Below are 18,839 nucleotides of genomic sequence, written 5' to 3' on the forward strand. Positions count from 1 at the left end.
AAGGCTTTTGTCAAAGCTGCAGCAACCTGAGCATTTGTACCTTGGGGCTCTCGAAGCTTGGGAGTTGTTAGGACAATGGCTTAGAAAAGGAATAACTGGCCCACGGGCTATAGCACTCATCTAGCTTTAGAAATTCATCAGAAGAATTAAAATATTTATAAGGTTTTGGCATGTAACAGCCTTATCCAAACACAGGACAGCATTGTGCACTGCAACAAAAGCCATGTGTCACAAATGCCATAAAATAAGTTGTAGCACATTCAAAACATTGTGCAGATTCTAATCCTCACAGTGCCACGGGGAGACTCATCCGCTAATCCAGCACTCAGCCAGTAACAACGTTAAAGACGGAGAAGCTGGGGCTCAAAGTAGTTAAAGGTTTGGTTTTTCAGAAGCCACAGACACCGTAACTCGACGGGATTTCATGACTGAGTGACCATAAATTGCATTGCCACGCAGGCAGCAGCACCGATTCTAGCTCAACAATCACAGCCAGGTCCCCGGGAGCAGCACCCCGTGTCCCATGTCAAAGGTTTCCAAACACACCACACATTTTCTTCTCCTGGTACGCTATTTGCTGAGTTTTAAAAGACAGTGGAAATGTTTCTTCTTGATTGATGAAGTAGTCATTAAGCCTCTCCTTTTGTTACCGTGATCACTACTAAGCAAAGCAAAACCAAGACAAGTCGTTCAAGTCAAAGCATGAATTCAATGCATTGCGTCATGGATCACATTTTCCTTATTCAGCAGCTCTATGGAAAGCAAAGGAGTTCTGCATTATACAAATATTGGCCAGGATATTTGATACAACTTGTTCTGAGTTTTTCCATCTTCTTTTACCTCCTACCTCTGTTTTTCAGGGAAGACCGCAATACAAGAGCACGCGGCAGCAGTTCAGTCCAAATTGGACAGAGGGATGTCTTTACATAGAGAATTCTCTAGAAATAGGCTGAAAAATATAAGACTTGTCCTGGAATTTGTACTGAAATTTATCATTTGAGCGTCTAGCTAGGTAACAGTTGCTCGTAGTAGCAGTTGAGTCTGGGGCATTTTTTTCTCTCTCTGTGTCTGGAAGAATATGGTTTTTCTTGTGTACGTAGAGGTCTTACTGCACTATATATGTATATATATGCCTTGCCGCATTATACATATATATATATGCCTTGCTGCATTATATATGTATCCAGAAGCTGAAACTGGTGCCAAAAGCAGCCATCCATCTGGCAAACACAGTGCTTTGCCAGAACTTACAGTGCTGCTCTTGCTTTGGATACGAGGGAGACTTGCAGCTGGAATTTAAAGCTCTGGTTTTGACATGGGCTGTAAATGGCCCAAGAGCAAGGCTGCTCATGCTTTTTGCTATCCTGTGGCAGCTGAAATCAGGGGAGACAACCAAACTGGAATCCATTTAGCACATACTGGAAGAGCAAGGACAAGGCATTCCCTGGGAGTGTGTCTCATGCAGGAATTCACCTTGTTTCTTTGTCCAAAATACCCTTGCTGCCTGTTCCTATGGAAATGCTTCAAAGTTCATCTGTTTTTCTAGGTTCACCTGTTTTTCTGATTGATAAACTGCCACAGGGTGTTTAAATTTTACTTCTAATTTGCAAAGATGAATTTAAGTGAAAAAAAATGTATGCTCACAACCATGGATAGGCATCTCTCTCTCTTTGCAAAATCCAAATTAAAGTTGTGTTGGTACCTGAGGACAATGTCTGCCAGTGCAAACATCCCCAAGGCAGTGCCTGCTATCAGCCAGAACACCCACCGAGCACCAGGAATGCAGTGATGGCTGTGCTGTGGGTGTCCGAGCAAAACATAGCATACCCAAATAAATGTGACTTGACATATCAAACACGCAGTTGAAAAATAATTTGAAATAGCAACTCATTTTTAAAATAACTCAGGATCTGATTTCATGACCTGGGAAGTCAGATCCTATACAAAACCACACAATGCTCCAGTGTGCAGCTAATCACGGCTTCCTGCCTGTATCAGATACCGCAGGCACGGTCCTCATTAGACATTTTCTGTGCTTCCAGCTTTACCTACTCTTTGTGTTTGCATTCGGAGTAACCGGGGCTCTCTTCCTAAGATGGTATGCCCATTTTTCTCAGGGTTTGGGCTTCTTTTCTTGTGCTTTTACTCCATGAGTTGGAGTTCACAGGAATAACAATGTAAAATCAGAATAAAACATCTCACATCTGCCAGAGCTTGTGGACCACACGAAATTCCAGGTGTTCCCCAGTTAATCTTCAGGAGTTGTTTTAACCTGGGGTACAGATGAATAGTTGTGTTTGACTGCAGAGGAGCAGCCAAGCTCCTACTTGGGACAGCTGGATGAAGTGGAGAAAGGAACGCTTTCCGGGGGAACAGTGTATATTTTTTAGACAAACCAAAGCCCTTCTGTGTGACATAAACAAAACTGTTGACCTACATGCAGCCAAACGGGGAGGTCATTCGGCTCTCCTGGCACACGCCCCGGGATGTGGCAGCCACACAGATGAAAATGCCAGTGCACGGAGTGAGGGAAAACACGCATATCCCAGTTATTTCAGAAGAAAGGCAGGATACTATGCAGTGCTCATATCTACCACCCCCTCCATGGTGTTATCATGATGGTGAATAATCAACCAAGAAAACGCTTTAAATGGGTTTGCTTTTTGCAAAAGGCTGAAGTCACTCTCCTTTCCTTTTTTTTAAACATTTCTCACAAAAATATTCCCAGGCAGAAATCTTCCATAAGAAGCCTTAAGTCTACTAACTTATTTTGAAAGCTACTTTATTAGCCCCTACACAGGCTGATAAGCCTTGGCTGGCACATAAAGACATAAAGGCTGTGCATTGTTCTGCTGCTCAGCCCAGTGCCGTGCTGGCAGCCTGATCTTGATCCAGCCAAGCAATTAGAGAGTTTAACTTCCTCCATAAATGCTTGTATGTGTGAGGCCATATATTTTGGGGCATTTCTGTGCTCGAAAGGGAGATAACCTTTTAAACATGTTGCAGAACCAGAAGGAATGGCAGAGGCCTCTGTGGGCAGCACCACACTGATTTGGGTGAGAATCGGGAATAATAAACAGTGGAAGAAAGGCACTTGGAACTGGCCAGCAGTCACCAGCCTCAAGCCACTGTTCCCCCCGCGTAGCTGTTAGTCTGTTCTGCTGTTAATATATTGCAGCATAACAATGTCCCACAGCTGAGCTCTGCCCAGCAACACTCTACGAGGAGGAAAGGCAGAGGCAGGCGCACGGGTGCAAGATGCACCAGCAGGGGAAACGGGCAGGGTGTTGCTGATGTCCCAGAAAATAATGCGAGATGCTACCCTGGGGGTGGGTAGGAGGAAGGTGGCAGCTCAGGAGACCCTGGACTGTGCGTGCTGGCACAGCCCCCAGTAGGAACTGGGGGGCTGGGTGTTCAGGGACGTCTCAGCGGGGTTTGTCTGAAGAAACTGGAGCCCCCAGCCAAGAAGAAACAGGGCAGGAAGAAAGGTGAGCAGATCACCCATCCCCATGGCAAAATCTGTGCCTTACCTATTCTCAGGAGCTTTTCCTAAAAACTGTGAGATTCACTCATGGGGACCCCTACTCTGCTCTGACTCTGCCCTTGTCTTGCAGGGCAAAACCTGTGGTTCCCGTGTTCCTGCTTATCTTGCAACAGTGGTTCCTGGATTCTGCAAAGGAGGACCAAAATCACCAGCTAAGAAACCCCCAATAATACGTATGCTACTGGGAGAAGATGGCATCAGAAAGCTGTTTCTGGTGGAGCTAGCAGGGCAGCTGGTGCCTCTTTCTCCTTGTGTGCCTGAAAGAGGCCTGACACAGGAGATAATATCAAGAATAAGCCCAGTCACTCGCTGTCTGATTGAAAAACGACCAAAAAGTAAAAATAGATCCTTTTCAATCAGAGAACAGTGTATTTCAAAGGCCAGTTCAGCCATACTGCAGTAGTTGGCACTGTACTTCACATCAGCCATCTGGTACAGTGCTCCCAGCAAGGAACCTTGACTTTGTAAGCCGTATGCATAGTGGCTTCCCTGTGGGTTAAAACACCAACAGGGAGGTGGTATGACACAGCAGGGAAAAAAGGAACGCTGCCAAGCTCAGTCCTGCTAATTGGAGTGAGCAAGAGCAAAATGTAATAGGGGAACAGGGTCGGGGCATAGCTTGAGACCCTTTTTTGAGGGTGGTCACTGGGCCTGAGTCCCAGCTGACCCATTGCTGCAACGGGGGTGCTAGAGAAGTGAGAGGGAAGAGTGAGATATAGATACAGCAGCCTCAGGTAAGTGGTTTTATCTTTACAGCCGTGGTGATAACATGGGTTGCAGCAGGATAGAGGCGGTACAGCTGGGGCCAGTCATGCCACGTGGGACCCCTGGCAGGGTCTTTGCAGTGGGGAGCCCACTGGGGCCTGGGCAGGGCTGTAGGAGCCTTGCAAAGCTCTGGGTTATTGTCACTGCCCTCTCAGCAGCACTGGCTGCTTGCACGGGCACAGCACGGTGGCTGCCCAGGTGCCTGTGATGGCCCTTGTTTGCTTTTGGCTCTGTCTCGGAGGCTCGAACCTGGGGAGGGAGGTGGCAGCAGCTCCTCAGGAGACAAGAAACCTCTGCCCCTTAGTTTCCAAGACACACCAGCAGGACCAGGCATACCCACAAGAAACCCCCTTTTCCTGCAATGGCCTTCAGGATATAGCTCCTTTTTGTTGAACTTTGTAAGTAAAACTTTTCCTCCATTCTGCATGGACTTTGATCTTTTTGGCTCCAGCCTTCACTGGCTGGCAAGCTCCTGGTACAACTGTGTCTTAAAGCATTGGGCTGAGCAGGGTGCGCACAAGCACATCTGCATTATCTCCAGCTCTCTGGGAGCAGTAGCTGGGAAGACTGCAGCAAGAGCCTTCCCTCCTGTGAGAAAAGCACAAACCTGGATGCTAACACACTGGTGCTGCCAGTGCCTGGCTGGCACAGGCACCACAGTACAACCACAGCCTGGGGCCTGGGAGCTCTGTACAGACGGACAAGTCGTGCTTTGCTCTGTGACAGGCTGGCTTGGCCCCATAGGAGCCTTCCTTCTGCTCCATTGCCAGCCTCAGTGGTGGTAATGCCTCGCCACATGCAAACCCAGGGAGCCACTGGCCCACCCTGTTTTCTGTAGTCCTCACAGCAAGCAGCAGTGATTTTTCCTTCTGCAAAGCAAAAATCTTCTCCCTGGTTCCTTGACAGCAGCAAGTTTCCAGTAGCGAAGCGGGGGGAGGCGTGATGAAGTGGTTGCAAACTGGCAACTGGAAAATGGCTTCATCATTTGTACCCCAGCCTGGAAGACTCAAGGCAGGAGAGCAGCGGCTGGTACAGTTCAGTTTCCCTTCCCAGCAAATCCCAACCCCTCTGACAGCTCTCAGAAACGCTAATTAGCATAAAATCAATTTAGCTGCCGGCCTTGGGCGACGAAGGGATATGGTAAAGGCAATCGCCACCCCAGAGGGCTCTGCAAAGGGCTCTTCAACCCAGGGCTGGATAAAAGCCTGTAAATTATCTGAGGGTTGGAAATGAAGCTGCGCACGGCGGTTCTGCTGTGCACGCAGAGCCGGGCAGGACACGGCGAGACAACGGCCACCACGAGTGGGTGCCTCACGCAGGACCAAGCCTGCGGGTGCAGGGCTGAGCAGGGGGCTGGCAGGGCCCGGCGCTCGCTGCGTGCCCCCGGGGGGCAGCCGGCGTGGGAAATCCACCCGCCCGGCTCCCACGCCCCGCGCCCGGGGAGGGCGAACCCCCCCCGCAAACATTTTACAATGCTGCCACCTACTGCCGCCAGCCCGGCCGGCCCCACCGGCGCCCGTGGCCGTGGCCGTGGCGCGGGACGCTCCCCGCGGGGCCCTGGCCGGCCCTGCCACGGCTGGCACCAGCCCTGCCCTTGCAGCCACTCACCGCCCCGCTCGCCGCAGGGCAGCGGCCAGCCCACACACCCCCAGCGTGAGGCAAACCCGCCGCAAACTGAGGTAGAGGTTTGACATGACAAACACCCACACAAACCCACAGCCAGGAAATCTGCGCCAGACACAGGCGAAGGTTCGCTCGCTCTCCCCAAGCCTTGAGAGCTGCCGCAAGCGTGGCTGGGTGGGAGGCAGGGAAGGGGATGTGTTGCCCCTGCTGCGGCCTGGGAATATCTCCTAATGTCGCAGGAATGTGGTTATGTCATGGCAAGTCCCCCACACGCCCTGCCACTGCCTCCCAGCCGTCCGCCAGCCGAAAGCTCTGGGAAGCATCGTTACCGCTGAAATGGAGGCATAAATTTCTGCTGGCAGGGCTCCTGGCTGTGAAAACTTGTACGCCGTACCAACCACTCACAGTGACAAAGTTACTCTGACACGTCCCCATGTACCTGTCCCATTTGTGAGACAGGCAGGAGGATGGGGAAAAGATTTTCTTAAAAAACTGATAATTTTCTATTATAGTTGAGCGTTACTGAGGGCGGTATTTCTGACTGTGCGTTAATCCTTCCTCCTGAACTCACTGGGCATGACGCACCCATGGGAGGGGAAAGCGTGCTTGAGACAAGAGCAGCTAAAGTACCCTCCTGCCTGAGCTGCTCTTTCTGAAGAGTTGTATTTCTTTTTCCAGCCAAGGAGCTTTATTATTACAGAAAGAACATGAGATTTTTATGACTGATTTTACAAATTAGTTTCTCAAATTGTTTGCAGCAGCACGAAAAATGTTGCAGTCATTAAAGTTCATAGAAAGTATCAAATGCTCCAGTGCTGCAAAGCTTTTCCTTGTGTGACAGAAACAAAGCAAAGTTGCCCCTGTCATGTTTAGACATCTGACCCTGAAACGCTGTTCATCACCTCTCCATCGTAGCTGTACGGCCCGTCATCCTGCCCTTGTGCACATCGGTGGAACAATCCAGGAGCTGAACCAGCACAAACCCAGCTACAAACATGATTTTAAAAACAAATTACTAATTATTTCCATTCACTGCATTTAATTTGGGCTCATGCAGAAATGCTGTTCATCCAATAGTCCAAAATATGTCACGTATTAGGAGCTAAAGAGTCCAACCCAATGAATGAGTCATCACCCAGTGGATGAAATCCCATATCTTCATGGCTGCTCATAAATAAGACAAGCTCAACTTTATAGTAAGTCATAAGTAAACACTGAACTATATGAAAAATCAAAATCAGCTGTGTTATAACTGCATGGGCATAGTGCCCACACAGAAATGAAAAGCAAATGTGATACCATCACCATTTGGCTTTGGAGACTGAATTTGGGGCTGAAACTCTTAACAGGGGTTTCAATGTGTGCAGCAGAGCAGTCGGACATCCAAACGTTCGAGGCCACTGCAGATGCCTGTTTGCAATAAACAACACATTATCCTGCCATTACCACTTCTGAATGCAGCCTCAGATCCCAACAGGCAAATTTTCTGATAAATGACCTCTGGTATCTTCTCACTACAGCCCAACATCTCCAGACAGTGCTCCCATGCTCTCGCAGCCCGCTCCTGCATCAGCGCTCTCCTAGGCGGGAAAAAAGGGCAGCAACGAAAAGCTGCTCCCTCACCCTGCAATGAGCATCAGTACATCCCATGTATCCCAAATAAGTGCTACCCTCAGCTGGCTGGGGTTTTCTGGAGGGGTGTTGGTTTCTTAATAAAAATTTGAACCAGCATTGTGAGAGAAGGCAGGAAATAGCAGAAAATATTTAAGAACCTCTGTCTCGCTGTAAAATTAACAGCAAATAAAACTCAGCATTTAAATAACTGAAAGCCTGACTGCACTGCAGACAGCACAGCCAAAGGGCTGGGCGAGAGAAGACGCACTCTTGGCACAGGGAAGTCCTCCAGCAAAGGGGCCATGAGCAGCAGGGGCAACTGAAGCCTCCTCCAAGTTTGAGCCCCATCATCCCCCCAAGGAGGGTCTCCCCTGGCCACAAGAAGCTTGTGGGGCTGCAAGCCAGCTTTGTAGGGGCATTTACTCCAATAAAAGCATCTTTCTGGCCCTGAGGAAGAGAAGTGTTTTGCTATCTTGTCAAAGGCTTTGGGAAATTAATGGGGTTTTTTTCCCACTCTTCTCATACCCTATTTGTGTCCAGGGTAATGGTGCAGGTGGGATACTCATCCTTGGAGCATCACAAGAAGCAGATCCTTGTATTTTGGGGAAAACCAGGATGTGCTTTGTCAGTGCTGGAGGGGAAGCAGCAGGTAGACAAGGCTGACCATTTCAGGGGATTTTCAGTTTTCATTATTGTGGAAACCACACAGGAAACCATTACCGGCAGAGGCATCCAGAGCTGCTGCTCTCTGAAGAAAGCTCTCTGGGGATAGGTGCGGGACAGAGGAGCAGCCTTTGAAGACTTCCAGGGCTTGGTTGTGCACTCCAAAGTAGAGATGTCTTGCTGCTCCTTCACCCTAACCTTCTCCTCTTCAGCACAACAGAGCAGCTTAGGCTGCCATTGGAATAGCTATAGGGCCAAGACAGTAGCTGTCTGGCTATAGGAAGGGGAGAGACCAAAGCAGTTTTTCCCTGAGAGAGCAAAACTCCAGCATCTGCCAAAGTACACAAGGACACAGACTGCCTTGCAATGGTCCCTGCAGAGCAGGGGCTGGGGTGGATCAGGATATCCGTTCTACAGTGATATGTCTAGACACAGCAGGGACGGCGGGGGGGACCTTTAAGATGTGTCAGAAGAATGAAAGCTCAGAGGAGGCATAAGCCTAGGGACCATTGCTCGCTCCACCTCAGGGGATGCAGCATCTCACGCTGGGGGACAGAGCCTGGCTCCCTCCCTCCCCCTGGACATTCCCACCATCCCGCCACCTCGGACTGCATTTCTCTGAAACTCTGGGAACTGTGGGGCCCGCTCAGGACTCCACAAATGATTTCCAAGTCCTCTCAGGAGACCTCCAAAGAGCTCCTCCAGCTCCCTGGTGTCCCAACGGTCCTCAGCCCAAGCATCTCCGGCAGGCAGAGCAGGCTGGGCAGCACCACGACCTCAGTGCAGGCTCTCCCCACCAAGCGCTCTCTGAATGGGGAAGGCATCTTATTTTCTCAACCCCATTACAGTTGCAATAGGGCAAAGCACAGATGTAATCCAACCAGAGGTGCAACTGTACAAGCCCCAGTGTCCACCTTCTGTGCAAGCAGAGGTCCCCCGTATATATTCTCTTTTTTATATTGGAAAGTTATTGTACCTTGTTAAAAAAGTTCTGTGAATGGATGAATAATTTCCACAAAGGAAAGAATGTAAAACTTGCATCGGCGCAACATTACTTCTAATCAAGTGATCTTCAAAATTCTCCAGAACAAACGGAACTTCATATTTTCCATATGTAACCATCTTTGTCACCCAAAGCACTTTGTATTCAATAAAAATACCGGCTTTCATTAAAGAAGAAACCCTTCTGGTGCAGAGTTTTCCTGGCATTGCACTTCTCTGGTTCCCTCATTCAACATGTTTAGAATTAAATCACAAAACCTTAACTCACCCTCTAATGATCTGTTTGTTTCCAGATTCATATTCCCACAATATGTTTGCTGACAGTAGTTGGGCTCTGTGACAAAAGACAAAGAATTTTTCCCAACGATGTATATTTGCTTCGTTCCGCTGCATTACAGGGGAAGGGTGCAGGCTGTATGAGCTGTCACCAATAAAGTGACTGTAAGACCAAGTGTAATTTACTTAGCTCAGACTAAATGTTTATACTAAGCGTTCTTTGTTCTGAACGTTATCACTTCAACATTCAGCTTTTTATGAAGAGAGCTGTGAGAAAGGTTGAGCTCTATTTTGAAAGGATTTTTAAGTTTAGCATCACTATGAGTCAGAGCCAAAATCCCAATGCATACGGCTCTCAGGAGCATGGTACAAAGCTGGTCCCCTCAGTTTCTGGCACTTCAAAACCACTCTTTTTCATTTTGTATTCTGTGTTAGAACAGAATAAAAGCAAATCGGTTCTTGAAGGAATATGTTGTTTCAAAATATGTTACACCCCTAATAATGTTGGATGCAGTATTTTGACATTATTGCAACTTATTTATTTCTCCCACCCTTAAAATAATCCTTTCAAACTCATATCGATTTTATAAAGCACTTTGATCTCAACAGAAATGAAACACACTGGCATGAAATCCGGTCTGACCAGTACATCCTCAGCCTTTCTCACCTGCTCATTAATGGATGGAGCCAGGAAGGTGTCCCCACCTTGGTGTCCACACACAGCCATGCTTAAGGCAACAGCCACAACAGGAGATTATTTAGTAAACTGGTGACACCCAAACACAAAGCAAACCTAAGTCTGTAATATCTGGAGAGCCCTGGGTGTGATCTCTTTTAAAAGAGAAGTTTGTCTTATATTTTTCTGGGTCTAGTGCAAGCTTCTTTATCAGAAGAATATTGGAGTGTGATAGTGGCATGAATAATCTTGTCCCATATCAACATACTGGAAACCTGCATCCAGGTGTGGTATCCACCACTCAGAAAAGACAACAAGAAAAGGGACAGCAGCAAGGAGGATGGCTACGGCACAGGAAAGCCATGTTGTAGCAGAGGGCTTCAGGAACCTGCTCTGTTGCTGGGAAGGTCAAGGTGTCATGGTTTAACCCCAGCCAGCAACTAAGCATCGCTCCCCCCAGTGGGATGGGGGAGAGACTTGGAAGGGTAGAAGTGAGAAAACTCATGGGTTGAGATAAGAGCAGTTTAATAGGTAAAGCAAAAGCTGCACACACAAGCAAAGCAAAACAAGGAATTCAGTCACTCCTTCCCATCAGCAGGCAGGTGTTCAGCCATCTCCAGGAAAGCAGGGCTCCATCACGCTTAATGGTTACTTGCGAAGACAAATGCCATCACTCTGAACATCCCCCCCCTTCCTTCTCCTTCTTCTTGCTTTATATGCTGAACATGATGTCACATGGTGTGGGATATCCCTTGGGTCAGTTGGGGTCAGCTGTCCCAGCTGTGTCCCCTCCCAGCTTCTGGTGCACCCCCAGCCCACTCACTGGTGGGGTGGGGTAAGAGCAGAAAAGGCCTGACCCGGTGTAAGCGCTGCTCAGCAGTAACTCAAACATACCTGTGTTATCAACACTGTTTCCAGCACAAACCCAGAACATGGTCCCATACTAGCTACTGTGAAGAAAATTAACTCTATCCCAGACAAAACCAGCACAGAAGGCCAGATGTGGTCATGGGGCTACAGCACCTGCACGGGGAAGAGCAATGTCAGAGGTGAGGGGTCCTCCCTCCCCAGATGGAAGAGGAGCCACTGGCAGAAAGTTGCAGGTCAACAGAGCCATGCACTGGGAAAATATATTTTCAAAGAGGAGGAACATGATGTTGTGAACAACTAACTATACCCTTATCCACCTATTATGGTGGATTCTCCACCACTGCATATGGTAAAATGAACGTCAGATGTTTCTCTAAAACACACGTGACTTAAATAGGAACAATTTTAGATGGTTGTCCCACCTGTTATATTGTACCTCATCACTGATTTCACAAGTCCCTGTTTCCTCGGGTATAATTCATTCTATGAACAGTGATCCCAAGTTTTACTCCTAGAAAGAATTAATATCTTCCTATTACTTCCATTTTTACAGCAACTAGAATTAATCTTACTTGCTTATCGCAAAGTATTTTAGACGCAACAAATAAAATATCCACAGATTTATCTGAAGAAAGGAAATCCTTCCTGTGGACTCCCCTTTCCTCCCTGCTGAGATGATAACTCAGAAGACTGCAAAGTCCCGCAGCAGCATGCGAGGGTGTTTCTCTGGGGTGTGAATCTGTCCCTCCTTTATTACAGATAACAGCTCTATGGCACAGGCATTGTTCTGCTTTACCAGTGCCCTGTTTTCACAAGGTATTTAATGAATAGGCTTTCAACTGCAAAAATGCAGGCTAAGATCAACAAGGCAAATGACCTTTGTGCTTGTGATTTCATGTTCACATAGTTACACTTATTTTCCTAACACATAGGTATCCCCTTTTTTTTTGTTAACACACTTTATTTAATTTTAATAGGCTCTTTTATTGTATTTAAAAATGTAGAGGGAAACAGAAAAAAACCCCATTGTTCTCCCACATGTTTGTTTTCACTACAACTACTAAGAGGAAAAGCCCTTTACAAAAACAGGATACAGCAGACTCCTCTGCACTGCCACACCGTGCACCCCTGCGCACTCACACGCTCCAGGCGTAGTTGCAGTGGTAACTGAGAGTCCATAGAAAGTTACAAATAAATTAAAAATATCAATGGGAGGGTTTTTTTATCTGCTTGAATGGGAATAGCGTCAGGTTCGTACTGACTAAACCCCACCAGCCTGGGCAGGTTCTGTTCCCCTTGAGTGCACTACCATCTGCCAACAGGCATTTTTTCCCTGCAACTTCAGTTATGGACAATGAGGGGCAGATGGGGACATCTGCAGGGTGAACCCCACCATTGTGGAAAGGTGTCAAGCCAAGGAGCCTCATGGCAAAAGCCATAGCATCCAGCATCCCTTCCTGGCTGTCCTAAGAGACAAAACACCTGGGATTTATCCTGAGACACCTACATCAGATGCTGCCTGGACCCAGGAGATGCCCCCAAATCCCCCACCGGCCTCCCTGAGCAGCTTCAGGCTGTCTCTGGGGTTTCCTCAGGAGTGGGGCTCCCTGCTACATTTCTACTACTGGCTTTTCAGAGCTCCTCTCTTAACATATCCCACAGCCTCCTTTCCCCCTACTCAGATTATTGCTTCCCCTGCTTGGTTTTCAGCCGGTGGGCAGAGGGGTCCCCAGCTGTGCCAGCAGCCCCTGGGAAAGGTCCTGGGGCCAAGGCAGGAGGACTTACAGGCTGCACTTGCTGCAGAGCACAGTCCTGCAGGCTGTTGTTAAGAAGATAATAAAAATTGCTGGTTTCTTTCTCCCCACACATTAGCATTTGGAGGAGCTCAGGCTTCCAAAGAATAACGCTGGCTTGTTCTCCGTGATACGGAAGAATAAATCAAGTGCGGTTACCAGGAGATCTGCATTTCTGTAATCAAGAGCCTCATCTCTGGCTAGAAAGTACCATGTGGGAATCAGGTTGTAGTGACTGGGACACCAGTAAAGAGCAATTTGAGCTTTTCCGACTCTGAAACACAGTGACTGCAATTCCATTCGCCTGGTCAGGAACTACCACTTAGCAGCCATCGCCTGCCAACCTCCCTCAGACACCATCCCAAGATCATTAGCAAAAAAAAAAAGAGACTCAGATTTTAGGGAAATGTATTTCCTGGTTTGTTTCTAAGGAAAAAACATACAACACCATAAGGGCTGAGGGTATTTTGGGGGTGAGTGGAATGATATACTACTTTAGTTTTAATTTTATAGGGGTGGGGTTCTACTTGTTTTTCTTTGAACTAAGTGTAATCCTTGTTTCTTTGCCAGAAATGATCATGACTTTTGATTCAGCCTTGATTTCTGAACAAGAGGAATTATTACCATAATGTAAAATTATTACATTTTACAATGTAAATTATATTACAAATGTTTATGCAAATCCCTAGGTAAGACTACACCACTTTATTACTGCAAAATAAACATCCAAATTACCGACAGAGTTATCTTTGAACCAGTAAGTGTTTGCTATCATTCAATAAACCAAAGAGACAGGGAGGCAACACAGACTTAGCACAACGGACTATGCCTGATATTACTTAGAATCAGATTGCAAAGTTTTCAGCTCAAGGAACTTCCATTTATACTGAGAAGATTTTTCATTGTTTAGAAACTGTAAACCAACATCCCATACTTTTTGCATTTATTGGTAAATAGCTACCCATCATCAGAGGACAGGATTAAACAATACAGCCATCATTCCTCCTTCATCACAGAGAAATAAACCCACAATATCTTCCCTTGCTGCATGCAAGTTCAGTTACAAAACCATGTTGTTCCTAAGCCTCAGGATCTGCCAACTGGGTGTCCCAAAAGGCAAGAAATCACACGTCCCCAGGCATTGTTAGGACAAGCTCGCTTTGAGTAATCCCTTTTCTGAAAGCTGATCAGTGACAACCCTCCCGGCGCTCCCTCAGACCATCACAGTCTGCCATCACTGTCCAGACCCAGTCCCGAGGGTCCCACCTGAGCCGAGTGCAGGTCCCGCATGATGCCCAACCGTGCCGCCCCTTGCACCTACCAGCTGCTGCTCCCCGTGAGCCCCGCCAAGCCGATGGATGAAACTGCTGGGCTTGGGCTGGGGAATCGCTGTCCCAGCAGCGGGAGGTCACCAGGCTGCTGGTTTGATCTTCAGTTCATTTTCCATCTGAAAAGTTTAACTCCTTCATGCCCTGGAAGGTGAAATATTGGCAGGGCTGGCTGCACAGCCACGCTCGTCCCTTGCCAGGGACGCTGAGCACACCTTTGCGCCAGGCTGCCGAAGGCAAGGACAGGCACCTGAGTGAAATCAGGACATGGGGGATCAGCATAGGTGGTTTCTCTCTGAGACCTGGGGGTGAGTTTGCTGCAGAGAAACCCATGGCGAGATCTTCCTCTTAACAACTTACACCCCCCCAAGCCCCATCCCAAAGCCTCCCACATTCCCACGCATTCCTGTGGCTGCCAAATCCCTGCTGGAGACCCCAGGGGCTCATGCTTGGGAAGGAAAGGGGAAAACCTTTGACAGCACTTTTTTCCCTTTCTCACCAAGCCCCTGGGAAATTGCAGGGGGTGGAAATTGCTTCTGGCAGAGGAGAAACCCAGATCTGGATCTGTGAGGGTGTGCTAGGAGGTGGCCCTGAAACATCCCAGCCCTAGACCTGCTGCCAGCAGCCCACAGCCAGACCTAGCCTGGCTGTGCCCATTCCTGAACACCCACCTCCCTCCTTGCTTTGACCAGAGAGGGGTTCCTGGGATTGGGGACAGGGTTTGGTGGTTCAGCTCAAGAAGAAAGGGCATTTGCTCATGCAAGAGCAGAGGGAAGAAGATGCCTATGCTTGGCTCTCACAGCCCACTCAGTTTCCAGCTCCCTGTGCACCAGACCCAGCACATGGTACTAACATAATGTATAGGATGGGGTAGGGCCAGCCACAGGGAACTCAAAATACTGCTATTTCCAGCAAGATGCCTAAAACGGTTCCATGATGATGTCAGCCCTGACCTCCATGTTTCTTTTGCATTTCTTTGCTGTAAAACTGTTAAGCAATGGAAACCCTTTCTGCATTTCAAGGTGCTTCTTTCTGTCCCCCATATGACACTCACCTTTAGCCACCACACATGCCCTGTGCAGACTGTTCAAAGTTGGCAGATGGGAATTTTTAGGGTCCTGCCCCCCAGGAAACTAAGCTAAGTCTGCCCCTCACGAGAGCTTATTCAAACACCACTTGTTAGGTATGAAATCATGGCTTGGTATGAAACCCTGCTCTCGGAGCTGCTGTCACACATGGGCTGCCCTCCTGCCCCACTGTGGTGGCAGTCAGAGGTAGGGACAGGCACAAACACTTAACAGCTTCCTCCACAGGAGGATGTGCTGGGTGGGCAAGATGCAGGTTGTCACAGGGAAGGCCACACATGGCACGGACAGGAGCATTTCACAGGGCCAGCAGGAAGGCAGCAGGGCCAAGCTGGGTGGAGGTTTTCTCATAGACCCAACATGCCCTGGGGTGTTGCAGGGCCCCGTGGGCACAGTGCACATTGGCCCGGGCACACTGGCACTCGCTGTGCTGAGCCCAGCTGCTGCTCACCCCTGCTTAACCTCCGCATCCTTTCCAGTGCATCAGCCAAAGCATCCGCAGGAGTCCGTCTGTACAGGTCCTCATCACTGGTGATGAAGCACTCATAGCAAACCACAAACACAACACTGCAACTCACAGCTCTGACGCCGGCACATCCCACCCCACGCCCTGCGTCTGGGCTTCACTTGAGAGCTCCCCAGGGCATGGGCTTTGCTTAGACCCTTGAATGAATCCAGTGCATTTTAGACCCATATAAATAACAGGAACCTCAGCCAGCCCCTACAGGGTGGATGCCCCCCTCAGCATCTCTTCCTGCCCAGGTGATTCCTAAAGGACCACTGGCACATGCCATGGCCAGCCCCCTTGACCACCCAGGCATCCCGAGTTACACAAAATGTGACTTTTGTCCCCAATAATAGGAGCCTCAATGAGAAAGGAGTCCGACTGAGGGAGAGGGAGGGGAGAGGCGGCCCCCTGCCCTTTTTCCCCAGAGCCAGAGGCTCCAACTGCAGCACTGTAATTCCAGATGACACACAGTGTCCCCGGGGCTTCAACATTGACAGCGCACGAGACGATGGCCGACACGTAATCCCTGTGCAGACACCCTTACTGAAGGGCTGCAGCAGCTTTTCGTTCATCCCCGACATCAGCCCCACTGTGTGACTTGACTTAAAAGCCAATATTTAAGACAATTTTTCAAACATTGCTCTGGAAGGAGGGCAGCTTTGGGGCTTTTGATTTCAAGTATGAAAAATGTAATTATGGATAATGATGCCTCTTGCTGCAGTGCAAGCAAGAAGCCTTTCTATGTTTCATGGCTGGTCCCTGTGTCTTAAAGTAAAAGGAGGTTTCTGCTTTCATTACAAAACATATTTGTATTTCAGCCTGAAAGGCCTTCTCATCTGGGAGCTCTCTAGCGGCCAGCAGTCTCTCCTGCATCTGGTGTTACTTAGCCAGCAATTTTTCTTCTGCGTTGCCTGGGGGACAAAAGTACTCCCCAAAAGGCGAAACACGGGTTAAAATTGTTTAGAGACCAAAACTCTGATAGAATGTTTTATTGGAGTCCAGGGAAATTACTTTTAAAATACATAGACATAATATTAGCAGCAATAATATACTTTTTAAAAGTCTACTGTAAAAGTAATGATGTTTCAGAATGGAGCCAGCATTTCAAACCTGTTGGTACAAAGATCACATCAGACACACAGCTTATGTTTCCATGTTCCACAGTTTGAAAGAAAATATGCTGCTAAAGGTACTTACCTTTAGCTAATATGTTTGCTAAGCTGGGATAGTTTGGTTATGTAATTGCTTGGTCTCAGAAAGCTTCATTTTCACAGAAAGCTAAAACTGGGGTTTTTTCATTTACAGGCTTCTCAACTTGTATCAAAACCACCCTTCTCAGTCCTTACTGGGTTCTGCCACTATGATGCTTAAATCCGCTGTTATATTTAAATTATTGTAAGGTGACAAATTAATCTAGGACATGAGTAGCAAATGCAGGACCTGTCCCAGCAGCTGTTTCACAGTGTTACATCACAAATATTTAGGCTCACCTGGTTGACATCAACCTTCCCTCTTCCCCCAGGGTTAGGTGAGCGGTGGAGGTGCCAGTGGCCAGGAAGGGTGCTGAGATGGGCAGCGTGGAGCCATGCCGGCCACCCTGTGGGACCCTGCCCTCCACTGGGCACCGGCACCGGGCACCAGCAGCTTCAGCGCCCGGGCCACCCCAGCCTTAGCCGTTGTTGATGTTAATTAAGCAGCTGCATTAAATGCTGGTCATTTCTCAGCTGAACATAGAGAGATTGGGTTACCTCCACATGCACCTCTTGTGAGCAGAAGCAAGGTATCCTGTTTTTCGCCTCCCCACAAGGAGGAGCCCAGTGGGCTGTGGGCATTCAGGGGGGCAGTTCAAGGAGGTGCAGTCCCAGCTGATTTGGACCCTGCCCAGGGATCACTAGGTCCAAGCACATTATACATTGCTTTAGCTTATGGTTACCTGCCCTTGATGGCATTTTCTAGGGGGACCAGGAGCTCCAGAGGACTGTTCCCGTCTGCAGAAGGATGCCATCAGCTGGGATACAGAGACAGGAGGTGCAGTGGGGATCTGCTGGCATGCTGCGCACTCTAAAGCTAGTCTGAGATTTCCACATCATCTTTAAAAAGGGTACAAAATATAAATGATAAGAATAGAACAACAGAATCTGAGCATAAAACACTAATACATTTTTTTCCCTAATTTCTTAGAATCATAGAATTGCCAAGGTTAGAAAAGACCCTCAAGATCATTGAGTCCAACTGCCAATTCTTAAGCCACCTCCTATGTTTATAAATGAAAGAGAAACATCCAGAGGTTCCTAGATTGAGATCTCATTTCCTTGTTAATCAGAAGTGCCCTGAATACTTCTCAGTCTGTTTTCAGATGTTGCCTTCTCACAGAATTGACCGTCTAAAGCATTCTTTTTTTTTTGTTAAAAGTACAACTTTTAATTAAAAAAAGATATGCTGGTTTTTCATTCTTATTACAGCCCTATGTTTTTTGGGGTTTTGGATTGGTTGTTTGTTTTTATATGGGAACAAGCATCTTTCTAAACTTAAAGAAATCCTGCTCAGAAGGGGTGGAGATATGAAAGATTTCTAAGCTGTGATTTTCTTTGATTTACAAAGAATTTGATTCAAGTGCTAGAAAGCTGTGGAAAATAATCCCAATGAGAGAGGAGTAAGAGAGCCAGGTTCTTCCTAAGCCTCCGAGACCCTTTCAGGTTGGTCTGAAGACCTCCTAGTTAATCAAAATAATTGCATGAGAACCAATCAGGAAATTCTGAAACATTGAAAATGAAAACTTGTCATTACAAATTCACCATCACGGCTAAAAAACAGATTATCAAAAGCTGTGGGAAAGTTTGCTTTGTAGCACTAGGAACAGAAATAAATATTTGCCCAATCTGTTTTGTTTATCCTAAAAACATATATACATGCTCAGCACCTCAATTAAACACTGTTTTCTTTTACCCCATGTGCACATCATTTTAACTGCCCATGTGAGGAGCTTTTAAAGCATCTCTCCTGGGAGTCAGGGTGATGGCTCGGTGCCAGCGAGTTACTCAGGCAGTTACACCATGGCAGGGCAAGTTGAACTGCTTTGAATTTTAAGCCTC

The sequence above is a fragment of the Phalacrocorax carbo genome, chromosome 6 (genome assembly GCF_963921805.1).
Source record: "Phalacrocorax carbo chromosome 6, bPhaCar2.1, whole genome shotgun sequence".
In the NCBI taxonomy this organism is placed as follows: Eukaryota; Metazoa; Chordata; class Aves; order Suliformes; family Phalacrocoracidae; genus Phalacrocorax; species Phalacrocorax carbo.